The 17282-nt window shown below is 44.4% G+C and overlaps 2 long non-coding RNA genes across 4 annotated transcripts in view; one reads left to right on the top strand and one right to left on the bottom strand.

The window, feature by feature from the left end:
* LOC112989957 (uncharacterized) overlaps nucleotides 1-17282 on the top strand; it is a 57620-nt gene that overhangs the window by 32197 nt on the left and 8141 nt on the right. The gene's annotated exons all lie outside the window — the stretch shown is intronic.
* LOC112989956 (uncharacterized) overlaps nucleotides 13440-17282 on the bottom strand; it is an 87122-nt gene continuing 83279 nt past the window's right edge. The window contains exon 3 of the long non-coding RNA XR_003260952.2: nucleotides 13440-14980. This is a non-coding gene — a long non-coding RNA (uncharacterized LOC112989956). The remainder of the gene's footprint in view (nucleotides 14981-17282) is intronic.

Genomic DNA, 17282 nt, shown 5'->3' with positions numbered 1-17282 from the left:
AGCTGCCACTCATGTTTTCAGTGCTTTAGTCCATTACTACGTCTTCCAGTCTCACTAACGTCACCGGGGCAGAGCCAACGGTGAGGCACTTGCAGGAAGTTTCCCTTACACAGACAAAGTTCATGTCTCCTTGGCCCAAGTCCATGGTGCTCTGCCTTCTTTCTAGTCACTCGCTGGTCTCCTACAAACTCCTCTGTCCTACAGCAAGCTGCACACCATGTCTTCACATTCATCCACGCAGTGGATGGATGAACTCACCCATGCTGCTTTGTAACTGCACATACTCCAGCCTTTCAATTATTGCCTCTTCAGGAATGGAAATCCTTGTTGTATCCCAGGACAAATGATATGATACTAATACCATTCTGCTGACAACAGCCATTTTTGGAAAATGGATACACGAATATCTGGAATCCCCAAAGCCAAACAAATTTGGCTCAAGTGAAGGGAGTGGCAAACTCACAGGCTGCAAACCCACTTCACTAAGCAGAGGTATTTAATTAAACTGTTCTTCTACTACACTGATAAGAAGAGACATGACTGTGGTTAGGATTTGTAATAATTTTTATTATTGTTGCTCCATAGCACCTTAGTGCACCTTAGCACAGTTGTTCTGTTGGAAAACATGTCTGTGAACACCTCCAGGTACAAAGGACAGGACAATATTCCTAGCAAAGTAAAAAATCTGATTAGCAGTGCAATATTAGGAGGCAGATAGAGGACAAATAGAAATTCGATTAAAATTGCCATAAAGAAGATTCAGGCTTGACCTCACAAAAACCTTCTAACAGTGAAGCATTGGGTACATTGTCTGGGGAAGGAGTAAAGTCTCCAGTTTCATGGAGTACCTTCAGGTACAATTTAAATGAACAGCTGACAGGAATGATATAGATATCCTTGATCCTACCTTGATCCAAACAGATAGAAAAAGAGCTGAAAGAGTCCTCAACAGATCCTTTACTGTGATTCTACTTTGCTTTTAATTTCTAAAAAATGAAGTAAAATTCTGCTCTCATTTACGTCCATCAAGCCTTTCATATTCTATAAGGTTGCATATTTACAAGCGAGGTCAGAATTTAGCTTCCTATAACAACACATCGTACCATGCCAGAAATCGCTCCATAACAATGAAAGAGCAAAGTACTTGTTATATAGCTCACATCCCTTAACCAATAGATAAAATAAAAGGCAAAATAATCACTGCTTTTTATAGCAAGAACTTATCCAAGTCTGTGTGTAGGACCTTGTGATATAGCTAAGTGCAGTAACATCTCAGTGCATCTTTCACCTAGAGAAAAGCTAGCACTGGAGGAATGAATGAAATGAAGCAGAAATACCACCTGTAAATTTGCAGTTTGCTGCCAGGAATTAGTTGGAATCCAGGAAAAAAAAAAAAACTTACAAGACCCAATATGTTTGCATGGTTCTTTGGTACTTAGTTATTTTCTGCCTTCTTTATTTATTACTATGCTCTGGATAGAGATTAAATTTCATGGCTCAGTATTTGGGTTTTTTCCCCCACTTATGTTGAAATACTATTTGCACACATTTTTATAACTAGATTAAAAAGCTGCCAACTGACTTTTTAAACAATTCTCAATGCTTGGAGAAGAGTTGTTCATAACCTCTTATATACGAGTACTTCCCTGGAGGCACATGAGGAACCAGTCCCCTGTCCCACACAAATACGACTTTATCCTGTTTGTCCAGAGGCAGGAGAGCACTTCTGATTAAGATGTGCCAGGACACAAAATTCCCTTTGTATTCCACTAGCAAATTCTGCAATAAGATTCAGTTTAAAACCCACTTAGGTCAGCCGAAGGCTTGCCATTGCCTCAATGGGTTTCGTGACAGGACCTTAAAAGACAGGTCTTCAGGGTAGGAAAGCCTCCATATACACTCCAGGTCTTAGGGAGACCACTGAGGTCAGCAGAGATTTATTGACTTCAGCAGATCACCGAGATCAGCAGATGCTCAGTGGGAAAGACTTTTGTGCTGATCCAAAGCTATCAGTGAAATGAGTAAGACGGTGGGAAGGCGTTGAACAGAGGGTGTCCTCTGTCAGTGTCACGACTGGAAAAGGCAACCAGGCATCTCTACTCAGCCCTGCTGGGCTTTAAACGTGACTAAAGAGGTCAGCATTCCCCTAAGGTCCAGTAATGGTTGCATGATGTGGTTTCTATTTTTAAAGTAAATTTGAGATTCCATCCCTAATTCACCCCAAATCTAACAAAATATGGTGTTTTTTTAATGATGTCCAAATCAATATTATAAAAAAAATAAATATTTCCCTTGGCAAGAAAATATAAAATATCTCATTCTCTTAACATGCGAGTTGCATATTTACAAAGTGTAAAATGTCCCACATCTCCATAATATTTTAGTAGCATGAAACATTTTTAGCTGTGATTCCTTAAACAAAGCTTGAGTTACTGTCTGCCATGCCCTGGAGCTGTATGTCATAGTCTTCACAAAACAAAACTCATAGAGCAGCAACCATATTAAGGTTTAACACTTACAAACACTGAAGGTTTAGCACTTGGCAAACCAAAATTCCCCTATGACCTGAAGACACGCAGGTTGTGACCCGAGAATTAAGAGCTGTGTTAAGCAGCCAAGCTGTCTCCCTAAAGACAAGACAAAAATAGCAAGAGACTAGCTGAGCCATTGGGCTGGCATATGTCAGGTGCGTCTGAACCTGAGGCTGCCTGCTCAGGATGTGACAAAAGACAAGTACTCCAGCCCCAATTTGGTGTCAATCAGCAGGAATACGGGGCTGAGTCTGAGCTAGCCCACCCTTGCCAGGGAAAGCTTCCTAAACAGGATTTTCCGAGGCACTCAACACCCCACTGGCTCCCAGGGAACAGGAACAGAGTTATCATGCTATGAAACAACACCAGAACAGAATATTTTGTTTTGTCCCCATCTGGAAACAGAAAGTTTCTTGTACCAGATAGAGGAGGAGAGATAAAGTTGAACTGTTAGTCTGCGTATTCCTAGCCCAGAGGCCCAGGGAGTTTCCGATGCCCTCTCGCCCTGCCGCTCTCCCACCCAGGGCTCCTCCCAAAAGCAGGTGCCACGGTCCCGAAAAGCCTCGTGACGAAGGGAGAGAGAGGGAGGAGGGCAAATTAAGATGTGAAACAAAGTTTTGGAATGAAGTATTTAAAGATAGAACGCCCGAGTCGTGGGGACCTGGCAAGGTTTGCAAGGCAGAGGAGAAGCCGATTTGGGAAAGACATAAAGGTCAGCAGAAAAAAGGCTCCAAACATCAGAGATGAAGCGAAGGCATGCAGGGAGAAGAGGGGAGTGTGAAACAGCTGCCTGGGGGAGCTTAAAAGGGATGCTCAGCATGCTGAAAACACTCTAATTTTGCCATAGCAGACCTGCTCGTGCCAAATTTCCACACAGAACAATCTCAAGGACATGAGACCATTTTTCATGAAGAAGGAAAAAAAAAAGAAATACAGCCTGTTTCAAGCAAACACATAAGATTGACCTGGATATTATCATCTTGTTTCTCTTGTTTTCTTCACTGTAAGCCGTATTTAGCTTGTAGATACACAGGTAGTCTTTTTTCAGGTCTTTAAAGATATTTTTATGTCTTTAAAAAATATTTTTAAAAGTTGATCGATATGAAGCTATCCCCACGAAGTTACTACACAATTGCTGCCGAATTAAAATAGGTCATTTCTCCATTTACTGGAGGAGTAAATTGCCAAATATTGTTATAGGGAACACTCAGCTATAATGAACTTTTATTCAGGGTCCCAAGGAGCTCATTACAGAGAGGTGTATATGTACGTATATATACGCTAAGTTAGGCAACAGAAGAATCCCATTCTGCACAAGACCTGCTTACAAAGCAGAATTTCCAGTCTGGAGGGAATTCTGTTATTTCAACTTTCATTTCCGTCCTAAAACAGGCCAAGAAATCAAAATATCAATGAAATAAATTGGTGGAACTCAGAGTTCAGAATAATTTAGGTTTGGAAATGTCTAGAGACAATCTGTTGATGCTTCCAATTCAAAATAAAATGGTCCCAAGCTGAAAAGCCTTGGAATACGATCCTCTTCTCAGATGGATACAAATCAAGAATAATTCTGCTAAAAATCTGTGAAGTTACACTGGTATAAACTTTTACATGGGTAATAAAAAGACCCAGAATTACAAGCGTTTTATAAAGCTAAGTGCTTTTGAAAGGTCTAAGCCTTCAAGCTTCAGGGCATAAAGCAAACTGAGAATTCGGAGGAAAGTTTCACGGCTCATCCCCGCGATACGACGGCGGAGGCCAAGCAGTCGCGCAGCCTTGAGAAAAGTAGCTGATGGCTGTGCAGGCTAAACGCAGGAATAGCTCTGTTGTTTAGCAAAAGCTGGAATTATAACCCCTCTGCATGCCGGCTAGCGCGCACGACTTGGGACTGGCTGGGTCCAGGCTGTCTAAAGGGCTTTGCACGAGGACATGGCAGAGATCTGCTCTGCAGCTCTCCGCGAGCACCGGGGAGGCGCGATGGGAAACGCTGGCTGTCAGAAGCAGCCAGACGAGTGCCGGGAACACCGTCCCACGAAAGCGGAGACAAACTGTCTGCACAGCGTGCCGAGTGCACAGGGCTTGGACCTGGGAGCAAAGAAACCCTCTTTGGACGCTTGACTCCTCTCCAGGAATTTAGATATATTCGTTGCGAGTCGCACAAGGCATCATCGAAGGAATGCGTACTCCCATTAGCAACTTCTCCTTCACTGAAGACAACCCAAGAAAACCTCATCCGATGGGATTAACAGTACGAATAAGAGGACTATGTAGATGTAATTGTTTTCTTGTTTGACTGTTGCTGCTGTTTGTTATTGCTGTTTGTTTTTTAAACAAGATTCTTTCAAAAGGCCATAGCCTTCAGGGCACAAGCTAATCTTTACCCTCCTGGTTGGTTTTCCTGAACAAGCTGGCACTGACCATTGTTGGAAAGCAGCTGCTGTGTGGAAAAAAATATGGACTTTCCTGTGCAAAATTGGTGCCGCAGGAGAATCAGGGATGGCTCTAGTTCTGGGGCTCTCTAGGTCACCCAACAGCCAACACCAGCAAAATGGCCAGCAATTTTTGCCAAGAAAGCAGAAAATGAGGCCAGCTGTTGCTGCCATCCCTTCCAGGGCAGGCAGCAGGTGTAAGGACCCAATTTCCAGGCCATCTGAAGACTGCTCCTGTACCTGAAGCAGCAGAATTAGTGGTGGGAAGCTGTCATCTAGTTGAGGTCAGGCCTCAGCTCTGACATATGATAAGAATTTTTCACCCTGTAAAGCTCATTAACACACAGAGCTGGGTTTCCAAATTCAGAGTCTATGTTAATTTGTCCCAAATCTAGTCAGCTGAACCTCTGAACATGACTACAGCTGGTGTTTGTAGAAGCTAGGTAAGGAGAGAGACTGGAGCCCTCCTAGCTCGTCATCTGCAGATATTTATTTGGGGCCCAGTTCTTAGACTGACTTATAGATCACATTTTTTAAAAAGCTGAGATCACCATCTTATCAACTGAAGTAGTCTAATGCTGTAAGGTTTAGACCATAAAGAAAAAGCAAAGACTTGGGGGGGGGGGGGGGGGATGGAAATCAATGCTCTGACTTTAAGTTTGAACTTTTAAGGGATTTAAAGAACATGTATCCAAATAGCAAAAGAGCCAAAATTGTATTTTCCAGAGAAATTAAGATCCCAGTCCAAGAAAGAACACAGAATACAGGGAACCAAGGATTTTCTAATTAACTTCAGAACAAAGCTGAGTGAAACAACCAAACATCTCAAAGAATGTGACCTTGATGTGATTTGCCTCCAACTAGAGATAGCAGTCATCACTTGAGCTAGCGAATGCAAAGGCAGGACGAGTCAAAGAGACTTCCATACAACAACCTGTGTCACTCATTCCAGACTTGTTTTCTACTACCACCTCAGTAGCCAACCTCCTGAGCTGCAACCATGTTACAGGCTTCTCTGGCCCTCATAGGGATTTCTAAGAAGTCAAGGACACCAGAATTGCAACAAAAACAGCAACCAAAAAAAGAAAAACTTCACATTATTGAAATCTCCCACAAAATAGGGCCATTTTTTTCTGCAGAAGTCTACCAAAACTTTCCAAGTCTCAGATCAATGCCTCAGCTATAAGATCTTTTTTCCTGACTAGAATAGGAGATAGCAACATTTACAGGAATTATTGAGAAAGTTGGAAAATTCATAAAGAATGAAAAAACCTGCAATCAGGACAAAAAAAAAAGTCTGACTTCAGAATTACCTAAACCGAACCAAAACGCAGGGCAACTGTATTTGCTCCAAAAAAAAGGCCTGATCCAACCTCCCACCCAAAACCTAACCACAGTGTCCAGACTCAGAGTCAGGTTATTTTTCCATAGTATCAACACTGTGACTAGAACAAAGAACAACCATGACTGTCAAAAGAAGCCACTTATTTTCATTCCGTTTCCAGTACAGCTTTCAGAGTAAAGTGACAGTTGCACTTCAACAAAATCTTCTGATCATTTTGATGCTTAACTGAATGGAATCATCACATCTTCAGAGCTGTGCACAATGAGAACATAAATTCTGACTGCTCGTTGCTGGAGAGATTGCTTGCTATTTTTATTCTGGTTATTTTCTGCTTTCAGAAGAAAACTGAATTCACTCTGTCAGAACCAACAGAAGTGTTGTTTATAGGTATGGCAAGATATACATAAAAAATATTCACTTAATGGAATACATACAATAGTCATTACAATAACCTGATGAGTTCCAGAAGTGGCCTTGATACTACACAGCAAAGGCAACCACACTTGTAGATATGCAATGCCAAAACTGCAGGACTGTTTCGGAGGTATATTGCAAGAAACAAAAACAGCTGACAAAAAAACACAAGGGCAAGGAAAGTATGAGGTGTGCATGGAGCAAATGGAGATAGTGTTAGAGGACGAGTGCAATGCAGACTAGTGTTTTGATAAACAGTGCAGGTTCTCCTGCAGGTTTGCATGGCAAAGCTTCTAAGCTGTGCTGTGCCTTCCTGAGCTGTAATGTACAAACCACTGCTGGCCAACAAGTCTTTGGTGGCTGCCAGCTGTCAGCTGACTGAGTATTGTCTTTCTTGTCCCAGATGTTACATCACACTAAAGATGTGTTTGATGGATGTCAGACTAAACCAGGCAACTGCTATTGTTGATACAGAGACATTTACAGAACCGCACATGGGAAATGGATCAGATCAAAGGAGAGTAAAAATTTATTTCATCCTCTCACCTATACAGAGATACAGAGCAGTCCATACCAAAAAAAAGGTCTCTCATGACTGTTCAAATATTTGCATTTGCAAAATTTGTACCAGCAAGCTTGAGCAGTCAACTGGAGACTAAACTATGGGTGATATATCAGTCAACACAGTATTTAAAAAGAGTTCACAAAGGAAAAAAGTAATTTTGACTCCTGGCTTACAGAAATTCCTGGCAAAGTAAGAAACTATGCTCGACCCCCAAACAACCAAACACCCATTCACTGCATATGGAAATTATTCTGCCACCATTTTACTGCTCCAGCAGAGGTGACGCATGGCCCTTTTGAAGCCTTGGCTCTTTTCAAATGCTATTATTTTAAACATTTCAGTTCAGGGAATTGCATGGAGCTGGCAATTACAGAACAAGAGTGCAGTGTGGGGAATGTCGCTTTGAAATCATTTAACTCAGTTCATTTCCTTTTCAAGGTCAATAGAAAGCAGATGGAGCAGTGAGGGCCAACATGCCACAGAACTCCCCAGGCCTCGGCCAGCTTTCTCCACCCCGGGACTAACAAGGGGGTCACCAAATCCACCTGGAGTTATTATCATTTCAGAAAACCACAGACTAAAATTCAGCCAGGGTCGTGGTCTTTGGAGTGAGTGCCTCACTCTAAGGTTTCTGTTACACATTGAATATTAGACCTGAATTGCCAGCAAGGTCAACAGGGACCACAAAGCTCACGCCGTAAGAGCGATGTGGGGAAGCCAGAGGCCAGAGGCACAGCAGAAATGCTAAGGGAATGCTAAGTGTTTCGGGAAAGACAGGCCATGGTAGAGAGGAGGCCTCCAAACAGTCGTTCAATATGAGAGAAAGGCTGTTACCAGAACAAAGCTTTGCCATATGCAGCAAGAGTGAGACTAGAAGTAGTAAGTTTGATTTGCAGCAAAGATATATTGAAGTCAGAAATCAGGGAAAAAAAAGAATTTAAATGCAAAGGGAGTGAAGCATTACAGCCTCTGTGAGTAGTCAATGCTGCATCACTGGAGGTGTCTAAGAGGAGTTACGCACATTTCTGCCAGGGACAATCTAGCTAAGTGTGATCTTGCCTCAGAGCATGGGAAGGACTTCCAGGGATCCTCTCCAGCACAACAACTCTTGGATAATTTAATAGAGCCTGTTACAGTTTGTGCTTCATGTCTGTTATGCAGAGAAAGAGGGATTCCCCAAAGAAAGTAACGTGTTATGTAAGAAACGGATCCAAGTGCTGGAGTTGCAGTAGTGTCTAACAGAGAAACTGGTGCTCAGGGACTTAGGAGGCCCAATTCCAATTCCTGTTAAAATAACAGAAATCCTCTGGAGAGCTATTTTACTTTCTGTGTCTCTCTTTGCATTGTCACGAGTATCTAGTACGTGCAATGCAGAGGGCCCATGTCCCTCTGCCCAGGGTTATTTGCACTAACAGTGACTGGAGAGAGCCCCAACCCTGTACCTATTCACAGCCCTTTGAGCCTACCCATGCACTGCTCTGGTTTGACCCACACATCATGCTCAACCCTTGTTTGTCCCCCTGCGCTGTATGCAAACACACATTAGAAGCAAGCCATGCTCTAAGCTTGGTGGCAGGCTTTGTCCAACCCGCATGCAGCAACATCCTGACTGCCACGGCTCCCACAGCTTTCACCACTGCTGAATCTGTTCCTCACGCTCGTCCTTACACTCCTTGCTGCTATTTCACGCCTGTCAACAAATCTGCCTCACTCTTCAAGCAAACAGTCATTTGCTGGAGGCATTGTGTCAGATGGGCAGAACTGTCCCTCAGGGAACTCTAAGATATAGACCAGACTGATACCAAAGATAAAGACACCCATTTCATGTTGATGGCACTGGTGTGGGATGCAGCATCACCTGCCATGACAGTCTCTTCACGCCGTAGAGGAGATGCTGGGGGCCTAGAGACTATTTCCCACTGGAAGACTAGACATGCATCAGGCCAAGTTCAAGACTCCCTACAGTGCCTACCCTAAAACAACAGCAGTTCCCCTTCTAGAAACCCATAGTGACCGACGAGACTGTTGCCATCACTTTGTAGAGTTTTACCATCCCCAGCTCTCACCAGTTGCTGCCAACAACACGTGGCCCCCATGGGCATGATCATGACAGAGGTCTGTGAAATTAGCCAGCTTGTCTGCCCATGAAAAGCTGCACTGAAAAATATAAGTGAGGTAGTACAGGGGCTTGCCCTGCGTCGACTCTTCAGGTGTCCAGGCAAACTAATGAAATTCACTGGTATCCTCTACAAATACTTCAAATGAAGAGACTACCAGTCTTCCCTTCTCTAAGCCCTAGGCAGACTAGGGAGAGTCACCAGCTATACCAGACACCCGCAGTTATCAGAAACTCTGCTCTGAGCCACCAGAGCCAGGCTGGGGCTCTCTTGCTACCCCAGATATTGGCAAGCAATGGGTCTTACAGCCCATGTTCTCTCAGTAGAGCATCTATTCAGCTGGTTGACCACAGGCTGACAAACCTGGGGAGACAGACTGGACATCTGTGCCCACACTACTGTTCAGGTGTTTGCTACCTGCTGCCTCTTGCATGACCTGTGCCAGGCCATCAACAAGTCCCTCCACCTAGGATGGACACAGCAGAATCAGGCCTCAATTTCTGTTTGTCCATGCACAGCACACACCCGTCCAGAGAAGTGTAAGAGGACATCTGAGCTCTGGGGTAGCACCATCATAGTCAAAACATCAGAGGAGCATTACAGCAAGGATTCTGGCCTTAGCATTGCAAAAGGAAAATAACAGATCTTACTTGTCTCTCCTTTGCCCCCCCTTTCCTAGCACACTCCACACTGGCAGTGCCTGTCTCACCCACTTTCCTCACATACCCCACACATGCAATGTCCCTTTCTGGCAATACTGCCCACCACACAGGATATACACAGGTTTCTTTCCACCTCTCTTCCAGCCATCAGGAGCTTAACTCCCTATCCAGGTTGGGGAGGTAGCCTTAAGGCTCACATGTACTGATATGACCTTGAATCAAGAGTTAACACTGTGCTTATTGCTCCTCTGCCTGCTTCCTCCCACTTACTCATCTACCTCTTTAAACTGAGTCCACACACCATCCCCCTATTTTTTAAACCATCGCTACACGAAGACCTGCCCACCCAGCAAAGAGGTCTGTCTACAGCTTCTGTGACTGGTGGAAAGAGATATACAACAGGCCCTGGACATCCCAACAACACAGTGCTATTACACACCAGCCATACTATCAAAATACATTAGTTTGCATTATACATTATAAAAACCTAACTGACAGTAAGCATGAAAAAAATAAAATCAGACTTGCTCACCAGCTCATCCACAATTGTGTCATGATGAGGTCTGCACGATCAGCCTGCATGGCGGGTCATGGAATCACAGAAGGGTTGAGGTTTGAAGAGACCTCTGCAGATTGTCTAGCCCAACCCCCCTGCTCAAGCAGGGTCACCTAGAGCACGTTTCCAAGGATCACATCCAGACAGCTTTTGCATATCTCCTGGTGCCTCAGTTGCTGCTCTCCAGCAGCTAAGCCAGGAGCTGCACAAGGGCCTCAGTGCCAGAAGAGTGCAGGGTACCAGTAGCAGCATAAGGGGGTCAGTGAGAGCCATCAGTCCTTTTCTGTGCAGTTGCTTTCTGCTTCCAGGACAGCATCTCCGCTTTCACCTGGAAGCAGAAATCACTCACTGCAGAGCAGTGCCCCAGATGCAGCTGCGCCGTCGTCTGAAGCCCAGAGCCTGTGCTCATTAGAGGTGCCGCCTGCCCTGCTGCTCCAAGGGCTGGAGCTCACCGGAACAACCTTCCCAGGTGTCCTCGCAGTGGTGCTGGTGGCCTGGGGAGACTTCTGGAGGAGAAGGGAGAGCTTGGGAGAATGGGTCCTCCCACAGGTCCTCCTCTCAGATGTTGTGGGCTGATGTCCCAGAGGAGATATAGGGCTTTCCTAGCCATAGGCACTCAGCGGTGCTCCGTGCTAGAGTTAATACGAGCATTGGTGCTGAGCGGCACCAGATCTTTCGTTCACATGCTGGGTTTTGTATATAGGCCCTGAAGGGACTTTCTGAAGTGGAAATGGTCTGTGTGGCGCTTCAGATAACACCTGCCAGGCCACCTCCTGGCAAACAGGCAGTGAAATGAACCCAAAAAACCCTTCCCTTGCCCCAAGCCAACTCCAGCTACACAGAGATCAGGATGCCCGTAAGGCATCTCTTGGCCCTGAGATCCAGAGGTTTTCTTTTTCTTGGCTATCATCTCAAGTCACTGATAGGACTCTGTCACAGCCTGACAAGTGGTATCTTCACAGTTAGCTGCCAAGGGTACATGGGAGGGCATGTGCTGGTGTTTGAGAGAGTTTGCCTCCCAGCATAGTCCCTGGGAGGACTGTGCCGGGTGGAAGGAGTCAAACTTTTAATTTCTTCTTCAGTGTGTCTCTGGAGAGGTCCCAGGAGCAAACTACCCTCTCACATTTTGTTTTTAAGGGAGCCAATTGGTTCAAAGGGGAGTCTAGAAGCAATCTGGTAAAAGCAAACAGGGAGTTAGCCGACAGTGTAGATTCACCCTCCCTCCGCTGCCTCATCTACAAAACTAAGTTAACAACATGTTCTTAAAGAGGAGGAGCTGTTGAGAGGGTTAAAAAGAGCCAGGATATTTGAACTCTAAGAGAAATACGAAAAATCTTTTTCAAACGTGAATATTTATTAAGAGACATAGACAAAAATCACATTGCGTGAGTTATTTAATATGAACAGAGTGCTTCGCAAATTAATATATAGAACACTACTGCACTGGCAGCTCAAATAAGAACGGGACCTAATAGAATTTTCCCTTCCCTAATTCCTCTGAACCCAAGAAAGGCTGATTAAAAAGTTGTGAATGTGCAGGAGGTAGCTTCTGAGGGAATAAAAAATATTTCTGTGCTCTGAAAAATGGGCTTTGAGGATGTGACAAGTGAAAAATTCCTTCAGCTGTGCCTCTTCTCCATACGGTTCGGATGAGCTGCCCCAGCTGAAGCTGGTTCTCATGCCCCCATCTAAACCAGGAATGTATATTTGTCATATCTGGCTTGATTTGCACACGGATTCTGCTCCTGTGCCTTTCCTCGCAGCTCCCTTACCTGGTCCTGTGCCCCGTCGCATCCATGCACACACGGCAAGATCCCGCGCTGCTGTGCGTAGAGAGGGTGAGCAGCACTGGCAGGACACACACCACAGCGGAGTCCCTGCCCTGGGCAGCTCACAGGCGTCATCTCAGCAGACTGTAACTGTGAGACAAGCATGCGGGGAGGGCACAGAGAAATGGTGAAGCGGAAAGTCAGTGCTCAGTGAGAAAGCTCCGCCAGCAGTGACTGAGCTGTGCTAACCATCTCCTGAAAGTCCCCTGCAAAATTACGTAGAAAAGCAAGATTCACAAAGCCAGAGGAGCACGTGTGTTCATGGGGGCACGTACATGCGCGCGTGTGTGTGTGTAGGTGTGTGGAGGGTTTGGATGCGCAAGTACGCTCGCGTGAATAGCAGTAACCTGGTCCCATTTCAGCCTCTTATAAAAAGTAAAGCAGGTGATGAAATGCAAGGGTCTGTATGTGGGACCTGGCATAACAGAGTGAATCTGCATAGACTCAGCGTAACTCTTCACATTTAATGAAGGTATTTGATTAGATAGAGATAGATATATGTCTAGCAATACGGCAGACAGCACTAAACAGTCCTCAGTAAACTGTTTAATCTGCTTGTGTAAAATGCCAGCATCCTGGACTAAACACCTCTTCAGAAGTGATTGAATCCTTAACAGTTGTGGCAAAATCCCTTCATTTGCAACTGTTCTTGGAGGGTAAACAATATTACCCTGCCATCGTTACTATCCATGGCAGCACCCATAGTGTACCAGCTGCTTTCCAAGCAGATCATTCTCCAAAGAGCCACATGAATGTGGATGAAAAATGATTTTCTTCTGCAGTACAAGTTACTCATTGTAGGCTTCAAAGTTCAATAGGCACGATGGCAGGTGGAACTAGAGTTAAACAAACCAAGGACTATACAATTCAAGGGATATAAGAGCAATTCCCTTACTGTGAGCACCAGTTATCCTCTGGACAAGATTTTTAATGCTGAAAAGCATGTTTGACTTTGAATTCATATTTGAATTTATAAGAAAACACAGAGGTATTCTGTCTTAGCACTAACAATTTTATTTTTTTATTACTGTTACAGCTTTTGTGGACAGTAAAATCATCGAATACTTCTCAGAATAAAAAGTAATAAGTGAAAGCTTAGAGATTTAGAGAACAATATTTCAGGAATTTTGCTTCAAATAACCAGGTCTTTTATTTTTGTTGGTGCACCCAGGGTGTGCACCAGAAAGAGCAGTGGAGTTCTGTCAAATAAAAAGAAACATTTTTTTCATTAGGATTGTATTTACAATGCTTTCAAAGGTTCTGCAAATCAATGCCCCTATTTGTCACTGTAATTCAATACAATAAAAGCTGTCAAAACTGCTCACTTTACTTGCTAGTGACAAATTTACTGAAGTTTTGCAGCATGAGCCAAATAACACAGCACCAGCTCCTCCGGCTTTTATTTTGCTCTGCTCTAGGCAGTGTTCCTACCGGATTCTGTGCAAGTTTTGCCTGAGTAAGGACTGAAAGTTTCAATTTTGAACATCAGCCTGTTTTAGCAATAAACAGCCAGAGAAATCCCCTTTACAAACCACACTGGGTGACTGAAATGGTACTGCCTGTGAATTTTATCTCTGAAATGCCAAGCTTATTTCCTACAGATTATTGCAAAATACAGACTAACTATGTCCTTGATGAAATTCTCTTGAGGTCCATGAGGTCACCCCCAGGATTAAACACTGCCTGACCTTTGGTGCACAGAGCTCAGAAGCATTGTATTCTGACGCCTGCTATGCCTTTGGAGATAGTCGTCTGTTCCACTAAAAACAAAGATTTTAGATTTCATCCCTCCAGGGAAGAGCTTTGATGAAGCAACTCTCTGTTATTACCTTGTCCAGAGAGGCTGCAAGACCACACTGTATCCTTCTGGCAATAGGGACAGAACAGATAAAGCTATCACTCAAGAGCAGACTTGAGTAATGGCTACATTTGCCATCATTTAAAAAGATGTTTTGGTGCATTACATACCGGAAACTTATGTTGGGAGCTGTACGTTAGAAATGAGTAGAGTGGTGGGTCATGTGAGATGCATTTGGGATGGTGGTTAGAGCAAAGGACTAGAGCCAGCTACTCTTTTTAATTTCACCCATGCTACTGAGTTGCCTTCAGATTTGGAGAAGTCTTTTATGGTAAAGTCTATAAACTAGGGTTCTTCATCTAACTGCTCTGTGACTTCCTTTCCACGTCTGTGACAAGGAGATTGTAGCAGCTTATCATGTCCAAGCACTTTTAGTGCCTCTGATAAAAACTGCTAAGCATTAGTAGCTGTAGTGGCCATTTTTACTACTTTTGAACATGTGCCCAAAGATCGTTTGATGAGGATGTGTTCTATGTCTGTAAATAAATACACGTCTGTGTAGATATTAGGCTTAGTAAGACCAGAGAACATGAAAAAGAAAATGAAATCTGCTCAGGGCTGTATCTCCTCTGGCCGGAGCCTTCATGGCAGCTGCGTGAACGCACTCCTCCCTGAGTTTTCACTCAGGCAATTATTTCTAACTTGGCATCCAGAAGTCAGTCCTGGCTTCCAACCTGAAAAGAAGCAGAGAGTTAGGCTAACACACACTAGCCTCCTTCAAGCGTTCACGGTATTGTGCATGTGATAAAGGGTTGGATAAAACAGAGGCAAAAGTCTGCTATCTTCCAAGGCTCAGGAAAATTAACCACAAAGGCAATTCAACAAAGTCCTCTTTGTTCCTGAATAGAAGCAACAAATGAAAGGAATCTGGTAGAAGAAGGAAAAAAAGAAAGAGGTCTGCTGCAGGGAGAAAGTACAGAAAATCTCTCTGCCGGCTCCTCTAACAGAGCGAGTGCATGATTATCACATGGGCCTCACAAAGGCTGGAATTAAAGAGGCTGACTCTGCTGTCACATCGCTTAAGCTGCACCAAGGTCAGAGGAGTTTGGACTATCTGAGGTCAGTCACACACAGCCCGGGAAGTAGGATTCTCCTTTTCTGAGCAACAATTGCTCAGGTTGACAAGAGCTACCCAGAGCCATCCTTTCACGCCAGACCCCACAAAGTGCAGGATGCAATTATGAGCACTCTGGAGAGAACAGAGGCACAATGAAGGCAGTCAGCTGGTCACTAGAAACAAGTATAGAGGGCAAAATGCACAAACAAGAGAAGTCACCATCTCTGTTGTCCCCTAAAGGACCAAGAAAAAATTAGTAAGTCTGAAATATTGGCCCACAAGTATCACAAAATCCAAATGCAAACAGGTGTCAATGACATGGCTGTAGGGCAGCCCATATTTGCAGGCCTACACGTTTCTTCTATACGTTACTGCATGAATCTTGCCCCAGGCAGAGACCTCTCCTCACCAATTGTCAGTGATGCCAGGGCTATTGAAGAATGTCCCTGTGCTAAAAATAGCACCTATTCTCTCCAATGCACTCTGGCCCCTTTCAGCTTCCACTTCACATGGTTCAGCTCCAAGAGAGGAGCACTGACCTCATCTCACCAGGAATATCAAACATCTCCACAGCTCCTATGAACCTTTTGCTGAAAGTATAAAAAGGGGAAATGTACACATCAGCTGTGTAGTCACTCATGGGGTGGATATGTTTGGATACATCTTGACACTCTGAGTTTGAAAACAAAGCTGATACTCTTCTCCTTCAGTGTGCAGGCACAGAAAGGCAGCGTTTTTTTCTAGTGACTGCGATAGTCTTTGAACCAAGTCCACAGGATACCAATATATCAGTCTTCACTATCGTCATTACTTTTGCATATAACCAAGCACCGGACTCCGGAGCGCTTGGTGTTCCACAGCACAGATTAAGGAAATGTCTCTGCCTGGCAGACTCATAGTCACCTTTGTATCCTGATTTGAGAATCAGTATTTTCCATCTTCAGATTATTTGTGGTGATGACAACACCAAGTTTTTAAAATAGCTTATATAAATAAAGTCTATGTCCCTGTCATTCCTCAAATCATAACACTGGGGCTTTCTGGTAAACAAACTGAATCTACTGTAATAGAGACAGAGGGAACGGAAGGGAGTTTTCAAGCCTCACTCTCTCATGCCTCTTTGTGGACAGTGAACTGGCTAAGACAGATGCTGAGAGCCAGCCAAAGAGGGAAAACTGCAGCTGCCTGCTGGACCCCCACAGGACCTTCACAGATATGCCCAAGCTGATAGTGCAGAATGAATGTGAGAAAACAAGGCCTTAGATAATCTGAGTTCTCCTTTACAACCTGTTAATGACTATGTATTTACCCGTCCTTGAGGAAAGAGCCTCTACTGCAGCTTATGAAAACCAGAGATTCCCATTGTCCTCAGTAAGACCTGGATCAGAAAGCGGCATTGAAAACTCCAGATGCACTATCTGAACTTCATCATTTGACAGCTTTTAGACTGGAGCTGGCATTCAGTGTCCAGTGTGCTGAAATAGCCAGGAACTGCTTTTTTATTCAGTACAGTGCTTTCAGACCAATCCTAGTGCCTTTTTTCTGCTCTGTCGCAAAACTTGAGACAGCACTGGTACTGTGTGTCCCTACAATGGTCTGAATCAGCCTACGGAAGGACCTGCTGGGGGGGGGGGGTGTTTAGGCCTAGTGAAGGACAACTGTCTCCTCTGATACCCTGGTCCTAGAGGAAGCAACAGAGAATGAACTGCCAAAGGCAACACCCTCGATGCTAGTGAAGGAAATGGGTAAATCATCAGCCAGGGGGATTTGGGCTTTCTGATGCAGTCAGTATCCTGTGTGCTTTTTGGTGGGGAGGAAGACAAGGAACAGGCACTCCAATCGCACACAGCCAGGGGGAAGTGAGGGGCTTGCGCTCAGGGACCTGGAAATGTTCACTCCTGACTTTCTGGTCACTGGAA

Source organism: Dromaius novaehollandiae, chromosome 5, assembly GCF_036370855.1.
Source record: "Dromaius novaehollandiae isolate bDroNov1 chromosome 5, bDroNov1.hap1, whole genome shotgun sequence".
Classification (NCBI taxonomy): domain Eukaryota; kingdom Metazoa; phylum Chordata; class Aves; order Casuariiformes; family Dromaiidae; genus Dromaius; species Dromaius novaehollandiae.
The sequence above is the reverse complement of the archived record's forward strand: the minus strand, read 5'-3'. Positions and strand labels throughout refer to the sequence as shown.